This window comes from Sminthopsis crassicaudata, chromosome 6 (assembly GCF_048593235.1).
Source record: "Sminthopsis crassicaudata isolate SCR6 chromosome 6, ASM4859323v1, whole genome shotgun sequence".
In the NCBI taxonomy this organism is placed as follows: domain Eukaryota; kingdom Metazoa; phylum Chordata; class Mammalia; order Dasyuromorphia; family Dasyuridae; genus Sminthopsis; species Sminthopsis crassicaudata.
This window is the reverse complement of record NC_133622.1, coordinates 51,115,120-51,138,096: the sequence shown is the minus strand read 5'-3', so window position 1 is coordinate 51,138,096 and position 22,977 is coordinate 51,115,120. Positions and strand designations below refer to the sequence as shown.

Here is a 22,977-nt window from a genome sequence, read left to right as displayed (position 1 = left end):
ATTTGAGACAAAGACTTAAAATGAGATCATAATATGTAAATAAATCATTATATTGTGGAATAATGACCACATTATGACATAGGTACTTTTATTTACAAAAAAGAAATTCTTTTTAGAATTAAGGTATTTGTGGATTTTCTTCCTCCTTTCTACATATACATTATTTAAATCAATCTAGAATATAATGGGAACTAATTCAAACTCACAGATCCTTACGCCAAAAATTACTTGAGTTTAAAATTGAGGTACTTACTTTTTCTTAGTTTATTCTGCTTATTAATTCTTTTGAAAATTATAGATAAAGATATATTGATAGTTATATTGATCACCCTATTAGGATTATTTCCCCCCTTTAGTCACCCTAATTTAAACTCCTATTTGTTCTTTTACTTTTAATTTAAAAACATGGAAAATATAAATGGTCATTTAAAATGATTATAAATATATTTCTTTTTGATAGGTGGATTTCAAAGTTTATTTTGGGAAAAGAAATACATAATAGATATAAATAGTATAAAATCATAATAGATTTCTTATTACTTTAAACTGAACCATACAAGTTCAAGTAACTACACTTACTATTTTACCAATTAAAATTACATACTAATTAGAAAGATGGCCTAATCACATTAAACCAGTTTCGGTAGAGATGTCTTTAAAATTTTAAATTGTACACCTGATAATTTCACCTTGAATTTACAAATTATGAAAAACTACATGTTAGGTTTTAATTGAAGTTTGAATCACCAACTTCCCCCCAATGTTTCCTTAGCTAGAGATTGGCTTATTCTTCTTTCCCTTTTCATTAAGAGTAAGTAGGTAGATGCAGGGAGTAAGAAGAAACTTATAAATTATAAACTTTTACCTCAGAGATTGGAATTTTTCTTGCTCTTCTAATATCTCTGATGAATATGTATTTATCTAATAAACTGGAATGTCTCCTACTGTTCTGCTCTACTGGCTAAATACATATTTAGCTATTTTATCAGCATCCTTGTTATTATAGTGGTCTATTATGAATATAGTTAGTGATCATATTTTGAAAAAAAATTAACTCTAATCCATAAGTGTCTGAAACAACTCCAGTTAAACTGAAGAACCTTGAAATTATTTTATATATGGACATTTCACTATGTTCTGCTCAAATATATATGTTTACTAATAATATAATTATTTAGAAAATTACATGTCTACTCAATAAGATACATTAGAAAGGAGAAAATTAGACCAATAACTTTGAACCATTCTTACTTACCATGCATATTTCCATATGCTTTTAAATGAACATAAGCAATTTTTCTTTGATATAAACATTTGTCATTTCATACTCTTTGAATATCTTACATGAGGAAAATATCCCTCAAGTCATGTACATTTCAACTTGAAAGTGATTTTTGTTGTTGTTGTAGTTGTTTTTTCTTTTTGTTGTTGTTGTTGTTGTTGTTGTTGTTGTTGTTGTTGTTGTTGTTGTTGTTTGGCTTGAAATATCCAAATCCAATGAATATTAATGCTCTTCATATATTTTTAAATTACAATTTTATCAGGGTTTTTGTTGTTCTTGTTCTTGTTTGTTTTCTGATCACACAGATCTGTTGCTAATGCCTTTTAAAATTCTCAAAATAGAATATGTAAAAAAAAAGAAAATATGGCTCATACATTAGAAATTTAATAACATTTCAATTGAAATACTTATTTTGTCACAAATTACTGACATCTAACCTAAAAAATGGATGGACTGTCTATAATTATATTTTTATTACCTCCATAATTTAGGTTATAGAAATACTTTTTTGCTAAGGAAGTCAAGTTTGGATAAGCTGATATGAATTGCTCTGATAAAAAGTATGTTCAGAATTTATTTGTCTTCCTGTCCTGACCATAATTTATATGAAAATGGGCAAATTACTTAATGTCTATCACTTATTTTCCTAATTTGTAAAACAAGGAATTTGCAGTAGAAAGATCCGAAGCTCTCTTCCAACTTCAATACAGTGATTGTCTCTTGTCCTATAATTCCTTCTTCTCTGTGTTTTTGGCTGTCAGATAGTTTTCATTTTAGTCATTTTTGTTCTACCAAGTCATTTAGATGGTGTAAATGTAAACTTTGAATAATACAATGGGAGAGGTGGGCATCTACATTTGTGGACTAAAGAAATATTTATTAAAGAATAGGGGAATGACTTTTTCTAAGGATTTTACATTCTTATCTAATCTATTTCTTTGAATTTTGATTAAATGCAATGTAACAGTTAATACTTATTTCATATAACTGATGGTAGACCATTACTGAAGGCTATTTCATAATTTGAAATTGTTAAATTCTCTTGCTTAACTTTTTTATTTTGATGGGGAGGAGCTTTTTGGTGGTAGGTGATTTTTGGGCAATAACTACTGTGCAAAAAAGAAAATGCACCATCAAATATTTTAAAATAACATTTTTCTATTCTATTTAAATAAGAGGAAGCATTTATATATAATTTTAATTTAAAAAATACCTTTACAAAAATCTAATTTTATCCTCATAACAAGATTGGGAATTAAATGCTTTTACATTTGAAGAAATGGGAGTTGAGAGTTCAATATTTTATTCAGCTTAATACTAGTAAATGGCTGAGTCAGAGATTTGAATCCAAATCTTTCTGTCTCCAGATTCATCATTTTATTTATTACACTTCCTAATTATTTATCTACTTAGCAAATAGACTGTACTAAAAAGGTTGAAAAAAAAAAAGAAGAAGAAAACTGAATTTTTTTTCCTGTCTTGATTTGAATAATTAAGCCATCATCCCCAAGAGAAATTCTTGGTAATTTAGATGCTACCTTTTTCCTTCCTTTTTTTCTAAACTCTAAATTTATAATGTTCCTAATAAGAATTCCAGGTGTTACAATATTGAAAAAGAATAAAATACCATTAATAAAATGCAATTAAAAAGTTTTTGGAAGTGGAGGTTATTCCTTCATGGTTTAGTGCACTGATATTTAGCAAATAGTAAATAGTTAGGAATAAGTTAAAGCTCTTTGGACTTGTAGTATGATAGTTTAGCTTCATTTGTTTGAATGTTAACTGCTCTTGGAAAGGTCAGTTTAGTTTTCTATAGGCTGCATGGGTCAAACTACGTTTTCTCATCTCTATATAATTATACTTTTGATACTTCACAAGGCAACTATAATGAAAATTCTTAGTTAATGATGATAAAAATAGATAACATTTATTTTAAATTTTGCAAAGCACTGACAAATATTATTTGTCCTCACAATAATTCTAGGTGTTAGGTGCTATTATCACCATTTTTTTAAACTGATAAAGAAAGTAAGACAGGGTAACAGGCATATTTTTTTTTCTTGTTATTCTGTCCTTTCAGGCTCTCTGTGACCTTCTGCATCATAGTATGCCAGGCCCTTCTGGCCTATGGTTTTTCTCAAAGTCTGTCCAAATTCATTTCGATTTTTCCATCTATCCACTCTATCCTCTGTCATTAACTTTTTCTTTTGACTTCACTCTTTCCCAAGATCAGGGTCTTTTCCAATGAGTTCTATCTTCTCACTATGTGGCCCATGTATTTCAGCTTCAGCTTCAATATGTAACCTTCCAGTAAACAGCCTGAATGAATTTCCTTAAGGATTGGCTGTTTTGATCTCCTTGCCATCCAAGGAATTCTCAAAAGTCCTCTCTAGTACCACAATTCAAAATGACTGATTCATGGCCATACATTGCTAATAGAAAAGCCTGAGCTTATATTATATGGATGTTTATTAGCAAGCTGATGTCTCTGCTTTTTAATATGCTGTCCAGCTTTACCATAAGTTTACTTCTAAAGAGTAAGCATGTTTTCATTCCATGGATGCTATTTGCCATCTGTAATGATCTTTTAATTCAAAGAGAAAGCTTTACCCAGGGTTAAACAGTTACTCCTACCCTAACTTCAAAAGTGTATGACTCTGAGTTAGTCTGTTTGTTGCTAAGTGTGTAATTCTGGAATTGAACTCTGAGGTTTTATGCATGCCAGGTGCAGCACTCTATACAATATACCATTGTATAAATGTGAATTACGTTTAACTGTCAGAGATATAAGTAGCAGATTTATTTGTTTGTTTTTGTTTTTATCTTTACCATTGCAAGCCCCTCACATCACATCATGCAAGGCACCCTCACATGTTTTAGGATTGAAATAGCCACTACTACTACACTGGGAAAGACATTATAGATACTAACCAAAGAAGAGGATTAAGCAGTTTTCAATTTAATCTTTTCTTAATTCCTAGTGATATTAAAGAAATATTCATACTTGCAAATCTTAAAAGCCTGATTTCTAAAAGATGAGTGTAGAATGAGAAGTGTTGATCAATGTTAACATTTCCTAGATCTCTGAAGTCCCCAGCCATTCACACAGACATCCCTGACCCCAATCATTCACGAAATGGCAAAGGCAAAGTGAAGGGTCCTGCCTCAGGTCAGAAAAGCAATGAGCTATATTATTTATGTATCTAGGAGTCAAGCCTTAGTTCTCTGATGCAAAAGCAAACTTTTTTTTTTTAAATTGAACCATATTGCCTCACAATTTACCATCTAATTATAACCAGTTTCCATTGGAAAGACTAATTATGTGTTATAAAATCTACCATATTTTTCCTGAATTAATTTGTTATTGTTGTTCAGTCGTATCTAACACTTTGGAGCCCTATTTCAGCTTTTCTTGGCACAGATCTTAAAGTGGTTTATCCTTTCCTTTTATAGGTCATTTTATAGATAAGGAAATTTAGGCAAATAGGTTTTTACCTAGGGTAACACAGCTAATAAATATCGAGGCCTTCCTAACTCCAGAGCCAGTACTCTGTCTACTATACCAATTAGTTGCATGAATTTAAGGAGTATTTATTTTGGCCTAATTGGCTTTTCTTCTCTGCTTTTCTATTTATTTTCATTTTTTTCATACTGATCATCTCATTGAATCTCCAAGTTCTTGGGCAATTTTGAAATGCAAGAGATAGATGGAAGAAGACTTAAAAAGAAAAAAAAAAAGGTTCTTGGGATCAGGGAAGTAGTGATGTCTCTCAAAACATAAGGGTTTGGAGGAATCAGAACTTAGAGGTATTTCCCTCTCCCTGCCTTTTCCATATGGAATTCCTTTTTTTCAGGCCAACTGATGAAAAAGAGAGAGACTTCAAACCTATCTTCATAAGTTGTCATTCATGATCCCGTATAAAGTTTCATAACTGAATCACAATAATATGATTTATTATAAGTAAATGTTTGATTTGTATCCTGATTTTACATACCAATAGACCTGGGGTCACATAAAATTTTCTCAGGTGAAGAAAAAGAAGTGCAAATGCGAAAAAGTTTAAGAAGTCCTGGCTTAGAAGATGAGATAATTTTTTTTCCCATTTCTGGTCTCCAAGCTTCCATCTCTTCCAGCATCACCAAGTTGTGCCATGTGGCAATTTGAATGGTTGCATGATGTGTATATTGAGATTATTTGCTTTCTGGAGCAAGGTCTAGACCAACCTTCTTACTAAGAGGCAGAACTTGGACTCCCCTGGTCTTGGCTTTAGACAGAACTCCAGAAAATATCAACCTGATATCAATGCTGGAAATTCTTCCTTCTTTCTTTTTCATGAGTATATAAATTTCCTCTGACTGATGAGATCATCATCGTTACCCAGTCATAAGACCTTATCCACATCTGCTTTCTCTGAGGAATAAATATGATTTGATAGCTTGACAACTGACTGGTAAATTTCTCATGCCAGGGCAAATCTTCTGCTCTCAACTAAATATTTTTCCTAGTGCAAAACTCTTGTTACTCTAACCCAATAAAGGACAATTGATTAATAATTTACATTTTAAAAATAAAGTTTACGCATGTAACCAAATATGGAACTTAATATTAAAGCTGGTATACTTTATAATTAATCTTTTAAAAAACCAAATATACCTAATCCAGCAGAATTTTAGAGAAAACTCCATTTTTGTTCTTATTTTGACAATTACTCAGTGAGGTTACTTTGAGAGTACAGAAAGATTTTTAACACACGATCAAGTATTTCATTCATGCTTTAATGTATTACTCTGATTTTTTTAAATTGGGAGAAAAAGTCTTCTTTAAAGAAAAAGAGCAAGAGACCTGTATTTCTTCCTATCTCCAACCCCTTACTACTTTGGAAATGGGAGAATATATCTTTGTGGGTTTAATATAATTCTGAAAAAGGGTATTGTTGATAATTGTACTTTTTGCTCATCCTTTTAAAAATAGCTTAACATAATTATTCATTTCATGCCTTTTTTTTTCCCTCCTGGTGATATGACCAACTGAAGATTTGGATGCAAGGCTGTAGAGAAAGGAAAGCATTTGGCTCAGCCATAGATTTCTCAAGTAGTTGTCCTGGCAGACTTCAATATTTGTCTCTAGTAGTTTAGTTCTCTGGGAAGCTTGTTTGTTTTCAGTATTAGTCTGACTGGTTTCAGCCTGTCTTTGTCTAATTATTTATTTTGAGCAATTGATTGTAAGTACCAGAAGGACTAGACCATAATCAAACAATTGATTGGTGTGAGCCAGAATTTAGCAGTCCTACATTTTAAGTAAATGTTTTTAAACATTCTCTGATTATTCTAGTACAATTGTTGTTTTTGGTGAAAATTTACTGTCATCTCCATTCACAGACCTTGGTCAGAGGCCATCAGGTAGATGATAATCACTAGAGTGCTAAATTTGGAGTTGGAAGGAACTTAATTTTAATTTAATATTTTTATACTGGCTTTGTGATGTTAGGTTACCTAAACTTTTCAGCCTCAGTTTCTTCACCTATGTATGAGTTGGATAAAATAGAAATGAGTCTTTGACAAAATCTTGTAACAATCTGATAAAATAATATGTGTAAAGTGCTTTACAAATGTAAACTGTGATGAGTCAGTATTATCATTATTATTACACTCATCTACAGAAAAATAAATCTGTCTGTAGGGTAACCAAAAGGCCAAGAGATTGGACAGAATGGTTTTAAGTACACACACACACACACACACACACACACACACACAGAGAGAAAGAGAGAGAGAGAGAGAGAGAGAGAGAGAGAGAGAGAGAGAGAGAATACATTTTCTTAAATCTTACATGGAGTTTAGAAACCAATTGGACCAGTGATCATTTTATAAATTAATAAAAGTGGGATTCAGAAATCTGAAGTGACTTAGCTGAAATGGCAAAGATACTAAAAAGTAGAGCTAGAACTCTAACCTAAGTATCACAATCCATACCCAGAATACGTTTTCTTCATCTACATCTCCAGCATAGGTTTGGTTATTTCTATTTCAGAATCAAGATTTCTAATCACAAATGTTTAAAAAAAAAAGAAATTTTCCTTTTTTTCTATTTAATTTTTTCCTTTTTTGTGGAAAGTTAATGTGTTTTTGTGAATTGCAAGCACTGGAATAGAGCTTGTTAATTTTTTTTTTCTCAAAGGAAAATAGTTTATTTACTTTGCAGCAACTATTTTTCCTCATCCCGGGATGTAGTTTCATGTGTAATGAGTGGAAAGATAGGCTTTGCAGGTATATCTGAAATGGCACCAACACCATAAAAGTCAATCACATAGTGCAACCACTAATGGAACCAAGTTTTTGCTTTCATCAAAGTCTTTCTTGAGTATTTGGAGAAGTGCCCCAGTATACATACATCCAAGTTACACAAATGATGACAATGTATTCTCTTAGCATGTTATTGTGTTCATTTTCATCATTATGATAAGGTGGCCAAGGAAAACTCCTAGAAGTCCTATGGATAAAGACAATTTTGCATTAATAGTTCTCAGTCTGCCATACAGTAGGCACTAAATAATTGATTGCTGATTGGTTTTTTGACCAAGGGGAACTTACTCATATTTCCAAAGCACAAATATTATAGATCTATATTTTAAAGAAAGTAAGAAAAGGATAGAATTACATATCTTAGACTGTTATAAGAGCTGTTGCCCTGGAGGAAGCTTTCGAGAGTGGATTACATGTTAATATGGTATAGATATAACTTAGATAAAATATCCTCTAAGATCTCTTAAAACTTTGAGAGAATTTGAGTATTTGGGGTTCTCTAAAAGACATGGAAAGAATTTGGAAAGAACTCTTTGTCCAACTCTTTGTAAGTTCATTTGTAGTTTTCTTGACAAAGCTAGGAAGTGACTTGCCACTTCCCTCCCCAGCTGATTTTATAGATAAGAAACTCAGATAAACAGAAATAAGTGACTTGCTGAGAGTCACACAGCTAGTCTCTGAGGCAGAATTTGAACCTTGGAAGGGGAATATTCCTGACTTCAAACCCTGTATTCTAGCTATTGTGCCACCTTGCTGCTCCCAAGACAATCAGTAAGGAGAGATATGTCAGCAAAATAAATCTTAGGTTTGAAGAAGGGAGACATTACTTTCAATTTTAACCAACCTTGTTAATGTAGGTTCACTACTTTTGATAGCTCCTATCAAATAAATATTTGCTCTTGGAGGAGAGTACATTAAACAATAGGCATGTGATTAATGTAATAATAAAGTAGAAGATAATATAAAGCATAACACATAGTATATCATGATATAAATATGATGAAAGATATCATATATGGATATGCACACAAACTATTTTCATTTGGTATTCATATAAACTTCTGCTAAACATGTATACAATGTAAATTGACTTAGATTTAAAGGTACTTGTAACCATCCCTTAACAGTATTAAATACAAGAAGTAACATGAAAATTTATGCATAAGTATTAAATTATATCTATATGTCTATGATTTATTAATGTCAATCTAATTATATTTCTATCAATCTATTCATTGATGTATCCATTGACTATCTATTCACAACTTATTTCTGCAAATTTCAGAAACTAAATCTTTAAATACAAACAGGGAGAATAAACAGCAAGGGGGAAAAGAGGCCTGAATGTCCAATTCTTCTCTTATACCAAAAATATTATACCTGGAAGAATACTTAGCTTTTCTGATTTCCAAATTGGGACAGTTAAAGGCAAACAGGGACAGAAAATCATTCTAAGTTGGAGAATTTTAGTTGTCAAATTGCATGTGGGAATTTTCCCACAGTGATAGCTAAGATGAAAATCTGTCATATACAATTAGCCTATTTTTCTGCTGTTCTTCCTTTGATGTTTAATAGCTAAGAAATGAATGATTTTTTTCTTCCTGATTAATTCATATAATATGAATATGGAGTTGTTTTAAATGTTGAATTTTTTAATGACAGTCAGGAAAAGAAAACATGAAATTGCTAACAATTAAAAATCCCAAGAAAAATTCTGGATATATTTGGTTCTTGACTCTTTTTACAGTTTGATGTCTGCTATCCTTTTCTATGTCACCATTGGAATTTTGAAAAGTAATGATTAAAAAGAACTGAAAAGTTCTCAAAATAGTTATATACTGGGGCAGCTAGGTGGCACAGTGGATAGAGCACCAGCCCTGAATTCAGGAGGACCAGCGTTCAACTGTGGTCTCAGACACTTAACACTTCCTATCCGTGTGACTCTGGGCAAGTCACTTAACCCCAGCTTCAGAAAAAAAAAAAAAAAAAAAAAAAAAAAAAAAAAAGCTATATACTTGTAAGTCTGAGTGATGCCATTTTTCTGTGAACTTTAGTAGTCAGTGTATAATTTAATGAACTTAAGGCATTTTATTTAAAATATTCACTATAATAATAATCTAGATCCATCTTTATATTCTAACACAGACACACACACAGCAGATGTTAATAAATGGGTGATTGTTGGACGTTATCCAGAAGAACTATCAAATATTTATGTCAAGGAAAACATTGGAAAACACTTACCTGAAGTATCTTTAGTTTCACAAAAATCTCTTTATTGATTAATATCATAAATTAAACAGTTCACATATGTGGGCATAGAGGGACATTTAAAAAAATTTTTTGATTTATATTGGCCATTGAGGAGACTCTCAGGGAAAAGGTAGAGATTAGCCAGGTAAAACTGGACATCAATTTGTTGTTCAGTATTAGCAATTATATTAATAATTTGTGGTATATGAATGTACTTGCATGTTATATGTTCTGAGAACTGGCACACATAAGTATTTTTCATTAGATCCTACTCTATGGTTCCACTATTCTAATTTTTTGAAGACCCATTCATTGTTTTTCACATTGTATACTTGGAATCTGATAAGAGGATGCATTGGGTAAAGGAACTCATGTCTCTTGTCTGAGGAACTGTGATCATCTTAATACAGTGCATATAAGCCCATCACTAAGTTAGAAAAACTATGTTCATGATATTGGAAATGGCACTTCAATACTTCAATTACTTAGTTTGTAGAAGGATTTTTATCAATATCCATAGGTGGGAGCACAAAATTCAGTAAAATTAGAGATTTTATATCATTTAAATGTATTAATAATACATTCTAGGCAGTATTAAATTTATGAATGGATTGCTGTTTTCCATGAAATCTTTTTAAATTAATGGATTGTGTTCTGTGTATGTATGACACTGGTAAAGTGTGTATCTCTAACTCTATAACTATGTATCTATAGATATAGATAAAATTATTCATAGGGACAGTTAGGTAATACAATGGAGACAGCACAACTGGGCCTAATGTCAGAAAAATTGCTGTTTCTGATTTCCTGCTTCAGAAATTACTAGCTGTGTTCACTTAACCCTTTTTGTCTCAGTTTTCTCATTGTAAAATGAACTGGAGAAGTTAGTTGCAAGCCACTTTAGCATCATTGCCAAGAATACTCCAAATAGGTCATGAAGAGTTGTACATGACTGAAATGGAGTGGAAGGATATTTTTTTTTCAGTCTTAAACTGTAGGGAACAAAATTACATTATCAGGAATGTTGTTTGTGGATTATTTTTGTTATTTAATCTACAATATAGAAAGATAAAATAAAAATAGAACAGTATCAGCATCATCTAACTATTAACAATATATATGAAAAAAAAGTTTTCAAACCTAATTTAGGAACGAATTTCTGTTTTCATGGCACCAGTGGTCCCTCTGTCAGTAATATCTAGAGATAACAAACTATATTTGGGTGGGAGTAGAATGGAAGCTGGAAGTATAATGCACCAGGAACTTACCTTTACATTTATTTTACATGTTTACAGGTTGATGCCTACATATCCACTTACATTGCAATCTATATTTGCATATATGTTGTCATATACACATGCATGATTTACACACAAGAAAGTTCTATAAACCACTATTTTCACATTACAAAATGTATGAATATTGATCATTCAATCCATAGTTATTTAGAATTATGGAATAAAGGGAAGCTTTGACCACACACACACACACACACACACACATACACACACACACTCACTCACACACACACACACACACACACACACACACACACACACACACACATATATATAATCACTTCTATCTTTAGCCTTCATAAATTAGGGGCTGCTTATACAAAAATATCATATCTTTTTCTTGTAATTATTTGAAATTGTAGTTGTAGATGGTAATTGATCACTTTTCACTGTAGGTCATAAATCAGAAACAGACCCCCCCCCAAAAAAATAGATCACCTAACTAAACCCTTCTATTGTTACCAAGAATCTATCAATTAAATACAAAACTAATTATTTTAATTTAAAATTTTTCATCACAGCTAGTCACATGGCACTATTGGATCAAAGAATTTTAACTCATACCTAAATTATTTTTATTGTTCAGTCATTCTTTTTCAGTTATTTTTGACTCTTTATGACTCCATTTGGAATTTTCTTGGCAGAGCTACTGGAGTGGCTTATATTCACCTTTTCAGCTCATGGTTTTTTAATTATTAATTTTATAATTATACAATTTTGACAGTATATATGTATGAATAATTTTTATAACATTATCCCTTGTATTCATTTTTCCAGATTTAAGTAATCTGGGTAGATAGACAGTAGTGCTAACAATTTACATTCACTTCCCAGTGTTCCTTCTCTGGGTATAGTTGTTTCTGTCCATCATTGATCAGCTGGAATTGAGTTGGATCTTCTTTAAGTTGAAGATATCCACTTCCTATCTTCAACATAAATCTTCTGTTCCTCTAATCTATTTATGATCTCCTTCTTTATGCCTAAATCATGGACCCATTTTGATCTTATCTTGGTATATGGTGTTAAGTGTGGGTCCATGTCTAATATTCCAGCTCATGTTACAGATAAATAAAATGAGGAAATCAGGATTAAGTAATTTGTCCAGAAACACAAAGCTAGTATATATCTGAGGCTAGATTTGAAATCAGGAAGATGAGTCTTCCTAACTCCAGGTCTGACACTTTAACCATAGCATCATTTAGTTGTTAAGTAATAATTATTTGTAAAATCTGTGATTTTTGGAATTGCAGATTTATATTTTGGAAGACCTATGAGATAATGTAATTTGATTCTCTTAGTTTGCACATGAGGAACTAAGGTTTAGACAAGTTAACTATGACTCAGCTAAAGTCACATACATTTGTTTTTCACATTGCATCCTCAAAACTTGGATAGAGGATACAATAGGTAAAGCTAGTAAATGATAGAATACCATTTACTGTAAAGTATAATCATCTCAAAAATGAAATTCTTTCTAATATATCTCATTGCTGTTTTCCATAAAATCTCTTTAAATGAACCTGTTATAGGAGAAATGCTTGCAGTGGGAATGTAATATGCTAACTTTTTAAATATACCATAGAAGAGAAGTCTTCTGGAAGGAAAAATATGGGAAATACTAACATTATTTCACTCCAATTATCACTGCCATTACTATAGTATCCTTGAGGATTCCTATTTGCATGAAAAACTCACTGGAAATAATATTCTATAGCAGAATGAGCACTGGACTAAGAGTTAGGAGATCTAGGCTACAGCTTCGGATCTTTAAGTCTTTGAGTAATTCAATGCATTTCAGTTCAGTTCTATACAATTTAATTCAGTTCAATTATAATTATTGAGTGGCTAGTCTATCCAAAGCATTGTGGAAAACTTGACATATGCAATGGTGAAAATCAACAAAGACCACGCCTAAAATAGTGGACCAGAGGGGGAAAAAAAAAAGATAAATCACAATTTAATATGATACATGGTAGAATTAATAAGCCAGAAAAAAGGTTCATTTTGCATATAAAAGATACTATATAAAAAGGAAAAGACTACTATCAGAAGTAGATAAAGAATAGGGTAAGGCTATTTAGTTTTTTGACATTAGTTTTCTCATATACAAAATTAAGATGTTGGAGTAGATGATTTCTAAGATTGCTATTTTGCTTTATGATTTAATTAATCTGTTTTATTGTAGCTCAAAAAACTCCCTTGGCTATCAATAAATGACTTCTTGATCTTCAATAACGTAGAGACAATGAGACCTTCTTTACACACTTTTTCCCCTTCAGCCTTCTTTCTACTGTTAATAACAAAAGAAATATCTAGTATTTCTGGGCCCTTTGCTATTGAGTATTTGAAATTGTATAGGGTTTTCTTTGTATATATTAGTGGCAACAGAATAACATAAAGAGATACATTTTTGATACTCTCACAATATTAAGTGAACAGAACAGGAAAGGCACAGAGCTATTCACTACTGCTCCCTATTATAAGACCTGGTCTTACTATTACCTGGTTATGTGACATTAGATAATTCACTATATTTTCAATAATCATTTATTGAGTTTTACAAATAAGAGAATTACCATCCTTGCTTCAAAATCTTCTATTGATATCCTTTCACAGAAATAGGAAAATAACTATACTAATGTCTGTTTGTTCCTAATGTTTCTCCCTCACCATTTTTCTTTTTTTAAAACATGTTTAGTAAGCAGTACTATTTTTGAGTCAATCCTTACTTAAATGTAATTCTTTTTTTTTCTTCTCATTTGGGCATGATTGTTTTAGACTCTAGGAAAATAACTAATAAAAAACATCTGCTTCAGAATGGCTTAGGTTCCATTTTAGGGGTTATTCTTTCATTTGTTTTTGATTTCCTGTATTATTTTGACTGTCATCTACTTTCAGGAGCACTTTAGATTTACAACTTTATAAAAATTCTTACCACAGCAGGAAAAAATAACAGGAAAATGAGTACTTGCATCAATGTAATAAAATAGACAAAAGAGATTTATGAGGAATGAGATATTGAAGTTGTGATGATGAAGAGATTTTGTGTAGCATGGTCTCATTAGTGCCTGTTACTATAGATTATTGTGAAAAAAAGGTGGTTGTGGAGGAATATTCTCTTTTTGCCACTTTGAACATTATTGATTGTATACTTTCCATATGTGTTTCCCTTAGAAAGCATGGACAATTGGAATTTTTTGGTCTTTTTTTTGGTTAGAGATTGTACATGCTATAATTTTAACTTAAAGACATGCAATTGTATATCCTTCACATCAAAAGTGATAAAGTAAGGGAAAAAAACTACTTTCAAAAGTATCAATGCATTAATATTATATCTTATGAGGATTACACATACACACACACACGCACATACACACACACATACACACATAATATCCATTTGTATGCACTGAATTTCCCAAATAGTTATCCTTTTTCTCCCTTACTTAGATTAAGGATAGAATATATTTTAATATTTATTCCATCAACATTATTATAGTATAAATTAACATGTCAACATGATTTTGTGAACATGAAGATAAAAGCTTAGATAGGCTGAGGCTGTTGTCTCTTAAGCTCTGGTTTTTTTTTTTTTTTTTTTTTTTTGTTTGTTTGTTTGTTTTTCCCCTAATGTGATTTCTTGGTCTACACTTGAGATTGTCTATAATTTAAGAGTTACTATTGACAAAAACTAAACCAATATATAAAAGTCTTGGTGTCAGTTTTTCCATTAAATCATGTCTTTGAAGTTAGCCATGCCATTTCTCATATCTACTGTAGGTCATTGCCAAGTACATCCTCAAATTCTTTCCAGTTTGTATTTCACTCTATGAGCCAAAGTTTGTATTTCATTGAAAGATCTTTCCAGAATCCCATGTCTCAATTAGGCACTGAAGGAGAATTTTGGTGGAAAGAGAAAATTTTGATACTGATCCTTCAAATAAAGGTTCTTTGGGAGCAAGTAGAAATGTTTCTTCTACATAGATACCTTAATTCTTTGCATTATGGTAAATGATTATCAGTGCCATATCTTTTCCAATCCTCTTCATGTTTTAATAAATGGCAACATAATTGCTTCAGTTGCATCTCTAAATACAAATGTTCATCCCAGGAGTCACTAGGAAAAAGTTAATGATTCAGAGGATTCACTGAAATCAGAGGGTGACTGAAAGCTTAATTCAAGCAGTGAATGGTCAAATAATTGGTAAAATCCATTGACAAGGCATTTTGTCTAAAATTGACCACATATTCTTTGCATTGTAGGATCTGTGTAGAATGCTGAGAAGAAAGTGTTTCTTAAGTGAATCCACTTTGCCATTTTTAAAGATATAAACTTGTAGAAAACTAAAATATTTTTTTCAGTGAACTACATTTAATATAATAATTGAGTCAATCAACTGGACCTTTTAGCAATGTTTTTTAATGGGTTGAGAAACTTTTGACATAAAAAGTTGGTTTATTTTTTAAATGTTAAATTTACTTGATATCAGGAAGCAAAGACTAATTCAAGATGACCAGTAGCCTTTAAAAAACTTAAGTAATGCATCACATTAAAATTTTTAAAAATAATAATCCAATCACAAAATGACAAACATTGGAATGAGATTTAACTTAGCTGGCTTTCTAGATTTGATTTTATGTTATAATTTTGTTGTTTGGATCAATGTTGGAGAAGGCTTTGGATTTTTTTTTTATAGTTCTATATGTATATATATATATATATATATATATATATATATATATATATATATATATATATATATATATATATATATATATACACATGCACATATGTATACACACAGATATAAAAGTGGATCACAACAGATCTAAACCATAAGTTAATTCTAGGAAAATACCTATCTTTCCATGACTCCTCTAGAATAGAATAGAGCCAGATTAAATTTATTCCTATAAACCATGCTTTATGCTTTAGTGATTTGGTTGGAGATTCCAAGCCCACCCTACTTTAAACCCAGTGGTACTTTTGTGCTCATGTAGAAGGAAACAAATATTTTATATAATAGATAGCTGTCCCAAAATTTTGACATGTACTTACTAGAAACATTAGGCCATTATTTCTTAGATTATATAAATCAATATTTGATTGATAATGAAAAAAAAAGTCATGCAATTAAGTGACTTAAAAGATTAGCCCAGTTCTTTGTCTGGATGAACCTCAGAAACTAGTTAATATGCATTGATTTTATCAAAAAGAAAGCTGGTGATGTTTATTTGATTAGCACAATTCACTTTTTCGGTGAAAATTTGTCACTACTCATTTTAGATGAACTATTCCAGGCTCACCCATCTGTTTGTCCATTCCTAATACATGCAGGAGTGTTGAAAATGTTCCATATGAGCATGTGCAAATGTCCCCCTTGTGTGTTATCTTAAAAAAAGCTTTGGTGCAAGTTTAGACTTCATCATCATTTATCCTACCCTGAAGGCTAGAAAGTTAATGATTATATAGATTGTTTTTGCAGTTTTGTATATTTCAATCAAGCATTAGAGATAATTAGGGATTGGGATAAGGCTTCACTCAACACAGAGAATCAGCTTTGCATATATTTTCCATTTTATTCTAATTGTTTTCATGGGCTTCATTTTACATTTGAGGACAAAATATGCATGGACAAGTGTATGCCCCATGGTTTCCTGCCTGTCATTTAAAAATGTGCCAAGCTTTGAGGAAAAAATTTAAAACTCTATGTGATCCTTAGATTTATGCCTTTCTTTATATACCAAATAGATCTCTCTCTTTCTTAGAAAGTCAGGATTTACTGTTTGAAATTTGATAATGATTTGTGGTTCCCTCAAGAACAACTAAAGCCTTGTATAACTATATAAATGGTTTGAAGGTTTCCGCATTTTATATATGTAATTCTATTATCATATTATAGTATGCTTACTCCTAGATGCACATGATTCATAATTTTTGATATACTTCTCATTGCACATAGATTCTTAGTTACACAGGATTTTGGAAGTGGAGGAGAAATCTTAAACACAAACTAGTCTCACAACATGACTTTAAGAGGTAGGTAAAGTCACAGAAGCAAGAGCAAAATATTAAAGACAACACAATGACAACATTTTCTGAAGAAAAGCTTTAAAATTAATACAAATACCAGCAAATTTATTTCCATTTTTGTGAATTTGCCTTACCTAGAATTTAACCTGATGAATACTATGCCTTTTCTATAAAGGATATATTGTCCACAGGACCAGGCTTACCTAATATAGATTCTACAGACAATGTAAATTGTCTGTTTTGTGGTGTGAAAATTATTCAACTATGGTTGTTTTTCATTATTTGAATTGCTTTGAATGAGTTTTTCTTAAAGAGTATTTAAGATCTGTGTTGAGGTGGAACTCAGAAACATAATATATCTATTTCATTCATGGGTCCAATGGAGGTACTGCAGGTTAATCACAGAACCCTAATATTTTCAAATTTGAAAGGACATCATTGGACAGCCCATTTCCAAAAAAAAAAATTATACCATTTAAGTAATGGTCAAGTCAGGCTTTAAGACTATCAAAGAAGGGAGACCTACTTACTGCCTCACAATTTAATCCATTACCTTTTCATGTAACTAATTGTTAGAGCTTTCCCCTGATATTAAATGTAAAAAAAAATATTTTGTTTAATTTGTTTAATTTTTTTGTTTTGTTGTGTTTTGTTTTTTCCCCTGCAGCTATGAGATGTGATTGATAGTGTGTTTGCTTGTCCTGGAGTCAGGAAAATCTGCATTCATATTTAGCTTCTTCGACCTACTAGCTGTGCACACTTAACTTCTGGATACCTTAATTTCTTCATCTTTTAAAATAAAAACAACTTCTGTATATCTTAATTTCTTCATCTGTTTAAAATACAAAGGATAATAACATTAACTATCTCAGAGTGGTTGTGAGGATAAAATAAGATATTTGGCAAAGCACTTAGCATAGTAGGTGACACATACTAGGTACTTGGTTCTTCCTTCTGGATTACATAATTTTTCTGATACTATAGGGACAGCTATTATGTCTTCCCTGTAACTACTTTTCTTCAAGTTAAACATGATATGTTCTTCAATTAATGTGTATCATACTGAAAGGGTTTCAATATCCTTATAACCCCTTTTTTCTTATAAATTGATTATTTTTTAAAATCCAAGGATAAGGACACTTTACATTTATTTCTGTAAAAGGTCTTCTCATTATATTCAATGGAAACAGTCAAGAGCTTTTGTGAATCTTGACTCTATTTACCATATTCTCTTTGTGACATCTGCAACCATATTAATACTATCATCATATTCTATAGCTTCTTTTGAATCATGAGATTGAATTCATCTTGGGCCACTGTAGGTAGATGTTTTCTTTCTTTTTTAGATTAATTTAGGGATTCAACTATTTGTTAACCATTTTCATTCTATCCTTTCCAATCCAATGATTATTCTGGTTTTCAGGGAAAAAAAGAAGAAAATGAAAAGTTGAGAAATTATTCCTTTTCTCACTTCAGTTACTATTGTCAAATCCACTTAAGTAGTGACTTTAATCCTTTGATCATCCTATTTCTCCCCAGTATAGATTTAAACTACAAAGAAACAGCATTTTGTCAGCCCTAATTTTCTTGACAATTTCAGTTTATTCTGAGATTTAACACCCCTATCACTCTTCCATAGCACTATGCCACAATTTTGTATTTATCCTTTGTTAATTATGCTTTTTTCCATCTTTGTTTTAAAAATTCAAGTTAGTTAATGACTTCACTATGCAGAAATATCTTTTTAATAATTTTCCCTTTTTTCTCATTAGAATTTATCTTGTTATATAGTTTAAAATTTTTTATTGTAAACTATTAGACTCATTTATCCTTTCTCAAAACATTGACATATTTTATTCAAAACTCTATTAGGTGTGTCCTTTCCTCATTGCTCTCACAAATTCTAAGATAAAGTGGTTACTTTATTTCTTTTCCATCACCCCCAGAAAGATTCTTATTATTTGAACTCCATCAACCAGTACTTTCTGGTAAAAATTAGATGCAAAACTTTTATTTCTTTATCATGTGAACAATGAAATTATCTTTATGGGAAGTCCATAAATTATTAGGTGCTACACTTTTGGAAGAGATAGAGCTCTAGAAATGTATACTCATTACTTCTGTGTCATGCCTCCATGTTGAGCTTGAGCTCTCTTTCATTAATTCATCATCACTTACTTTTTTCCAAACCTCCTTAGTAAATTCTGAAAGAGAAAAGTATTTCCAACTGTGCTTGGTTGTTTGCATTCAATTTGTGTCCATGAGAATTCATATGATTACAAAATTTCTTTCTAGATCAAGATGTAATGTATATATGAGTACATATGTGAATATAAATGATATATATTATTATAGTCCACTTCCATTTTGATTTCTTTTTTCCCTTTATAAAAGGCATACTCTTCTATAACCATAATCTAGTCTTGTATTCTTTCTACCAACTCACTGTGATATTTATGAAGTCAGGTTTATCTTTTCATATTTAGATCTTTAGATCACTTTACTTACTATTCTTACAGTGTTAACTTGCATGTTGGCATTTGAGAATGTGGGTCTTATTGTTGTTCCTTTTTCTGGATTTTGAACAGATAGACAGAAAAATAAAATAAGTACATTCTGACAGAGTATACTACAATATTAAATATTAGACTATCTTTCTAATTTTAAAGACATGATCCAGAAATCTAAATCCCATTCTCAAAAAATGGCCAAATTATTTATATTAGACATATTTTTGCTTTTTTATAATCAATATGTTCTTTGGAAATAATTATAGTACAACTTTTTTTTTTAACTTATGGTTATTAATTTCTTTTCCCAAACTTAAATCTTAAATGTCCTTAAGAATCTCCTCTAGTGACAAGAAAAATCAGTAGAAATATAATAGTCATAAGGTTTGACCATTCTTCAGATGATACCTGATATGTCCTGAATGTGTCATAACAATTATTACTATCATCATCATCATCACCACCATAACCAAAACAATGACAATGACTAAAATAATAATAACATAATAATAGTGTATATGATACTTTGAGATTAAACAAACAACAAAAAACATTTCAATCATTACCTTATTTGATTTCTACAATAGCTCTTTCTAATTATTCCCAGTTTTATAGATGAAAACATGGATTAAAACAGGTTAAATGACTTGCATAGAAGTGGAATTCAAACACTTCCTGTCTCCAAGATCAACACCCTAGTCACTAAATAACCAAGCTGCTTAGAAAACCAAACCAAACCAAAAACAAAACAAAAACAAACAAACAAAACTCTGTACTGTTCTTATAAGATCAACAACTTCCCCCCAAAAAAAATTAAAAAAAAACATATACTTATTAGGGAGCCACCAGTCCCTATTCTCTCACATTTTGTTTTTACTTTTTGTTTGTTTGTTTTTTACATTTTTGTTTTACATTTACTTTTTAACTGGCTAGGTACTATGATTCTGTGAAAATAATACTGGATATAAAATCAGGGGGTGTGAGTTTAAACTTGGATTCATTTACTTATTACCTGTATGACTATTATCTCTGAATACTACTTCTTCATTGGTAAAATGTGAATTAGATTAGATGGATCATAAGGTCCCTTCTAGTTCAGAATCTGCATTCTACTTGGAGAAGTATTCTTCAGGTGATACATTGTGATTTCTCTTCTTACTTTCTGGAAACAAGATCATGCTGTTCATTCACTTAATAAGAATTTACCAAGTATTTGTCATGTGTAAACTATTGTGTTAAGTATAGGATTTTTTTTAAAAAAGAGAAACACCATGGTATAATCTACTAGTGGGGGAATGAGAGTTTTAAATATGCATACACATAAGTCAGTACTAAATAAATCCAAATAAATATAAAATAACTTAAGGTTTAGGGAAAGAAAATATTAATTTAGGAGGGAGAAGACATTAAGGAAAAGTCATAGAGAAGGAGTCATTTTGAGCAAAGGAAAAAAAAAACTGTGGACACTACGAGAGAAATAAAGTGTATTTTTTTTATATGGAAGATAGTAAATAAGCATGTTTGATTAGAATATAGTACAAAAACATTCCACAGAGAAAATTTGAAGTTGGGTTGCGAAGGAACATAAATGCCAAATAGAAGAATTTATTAATATGTAGGTAAAGAACTTGGATTTAAATTATTTTAATGAACTGAACCCTACATGATGTCATACATATATATTTTGGCCTTCAGTACTATATACAAGTATATCACTGAATATCTGAATTTTTTATTTATTTATTTTGCTGAATTAAGTATAAATTAATTGGTATGATTGAATTTGCAAAAATTTTAAAAAGGACTCAACTTTCAGAAGACATTGAAAATATTAATTTGTGTCAAGTTAGATTTGAAAAAAAAAAGATGGATATAGGATTTTCCATTATAGAGACTGCAATATGTTATTTTATTCAATTTCTCCTCCTCCTCCTCCTCCTCCTCCTCCTCCTCCTCCTCCTCATTCTTCTTCTTCTTCTTCTTCTTCTTCTTCTTCTTCTTCTTCTTCTTCTTCTTCTTCTTCTTCTTCTTCTTCTTCTTCTTCTTCTTCTTCTTCTTCTTCTTCTTCTTCTTCTTCTTCTTCTTCTTTCTTCCTGAACTACACATTCCTGAGACATATATTAGAAATAAATTACTCATTAAGGATAAAAATAATAACCAAAAGTCCCTTTCTTTGTCATGTTCATCATGTTCATCAACTGCATTAATACATAGATCTAGATGATAATGTATCAGTTTGGTATAGTAGATAAAGTTATGGACTTGGAGTAAAGGTGACTTGAGTTCAAATTTATCTCCAAAATTTCTTATCTATATGATTATGGACAACTAACAACCTCTCTGATCCTCATTTTCTGTATTTGTAAATTTTGGCTTAAATTTAGTATCTACCTTAAAGGTTTGTTGTGAATACCAAATAAAAAGATGCACATAAAGTGTTTTGCCAACCTTAAAGCAGTATAGAGATATTTGATATTACACTACAGAAATAATCTGATGTACCAATAGCCTGCAACTGAAATCTGAACTAGTTAATGCAACTAGGGCATGGATGACACTACAAAATAGAGCATTTCTTTCACTGGCACTTTGTTTTTCTTTTCCCTTTATCATGTCTTCCCATTTCTTTTCCTGGCTGGCTTTCTGTTGACATTCAGTTGTCAAGCCCCCTCATTATAGAATCCCACTCAGAACTGACCCTCACCAAAGAAACCTCAGCCCAAAATCAGTTCTCACTCTTTTTCTTATGCAAGTTAATTGCATAATTCCTATTAAGAACGAATACAGTACTGCAGATGGAATCTGACCCTCAAATCAAGCAATCCTGAGATTTAAAAAATGCACACTAACTTTTCTATGAAAAATTGATTTACCTCTACTAGGGTATATTGCATTTTTAAATATGGATTAGTTAATGTAGTGAATTTCTATTTATGAGGTTTTGGTTGCCATGGAACACTAGTTATTTCTCATTTTTGGTTTGTTTTCTTGGAGGTGGGGGGTGTGGAGGTGGCAGTTATAAACTTTGTATTGACAATTCAGTTACTGGTTCCAAGAAGCAGTTTCCGAATTGCATTTTTATTGCTAATCTCTTTAATGATCTAAGCATTCTTTTAACAGTCAAACTAAATATTCATTGACCTGAAGGGGCAATTTTTCTAGATGAACTGAAGCCTTATCTGGATGGAATAGCCCATATTTATCAGGATTAGACAATGAAATACAGAAGTCAACTTGAAAGGTTATCTATGAGCTTAATGACATCAATTTCTCTAAAAGAAAGACAATGAATTAAAA

General features: G+C 30.9%; 1 protein-coding gene across 12 annotated transcripts in view; it reads left to right on the top strand.

Moving 5' to 3' along the window:
• EPHA5 (EPH receptor A5) overlaps positions 1-22,977 on the top strand; it is a 471,809-nt gene that overhangs the window by 5,394 nt on the left and 443,438 nt on the right. The window lies entirely within an intron of this gene.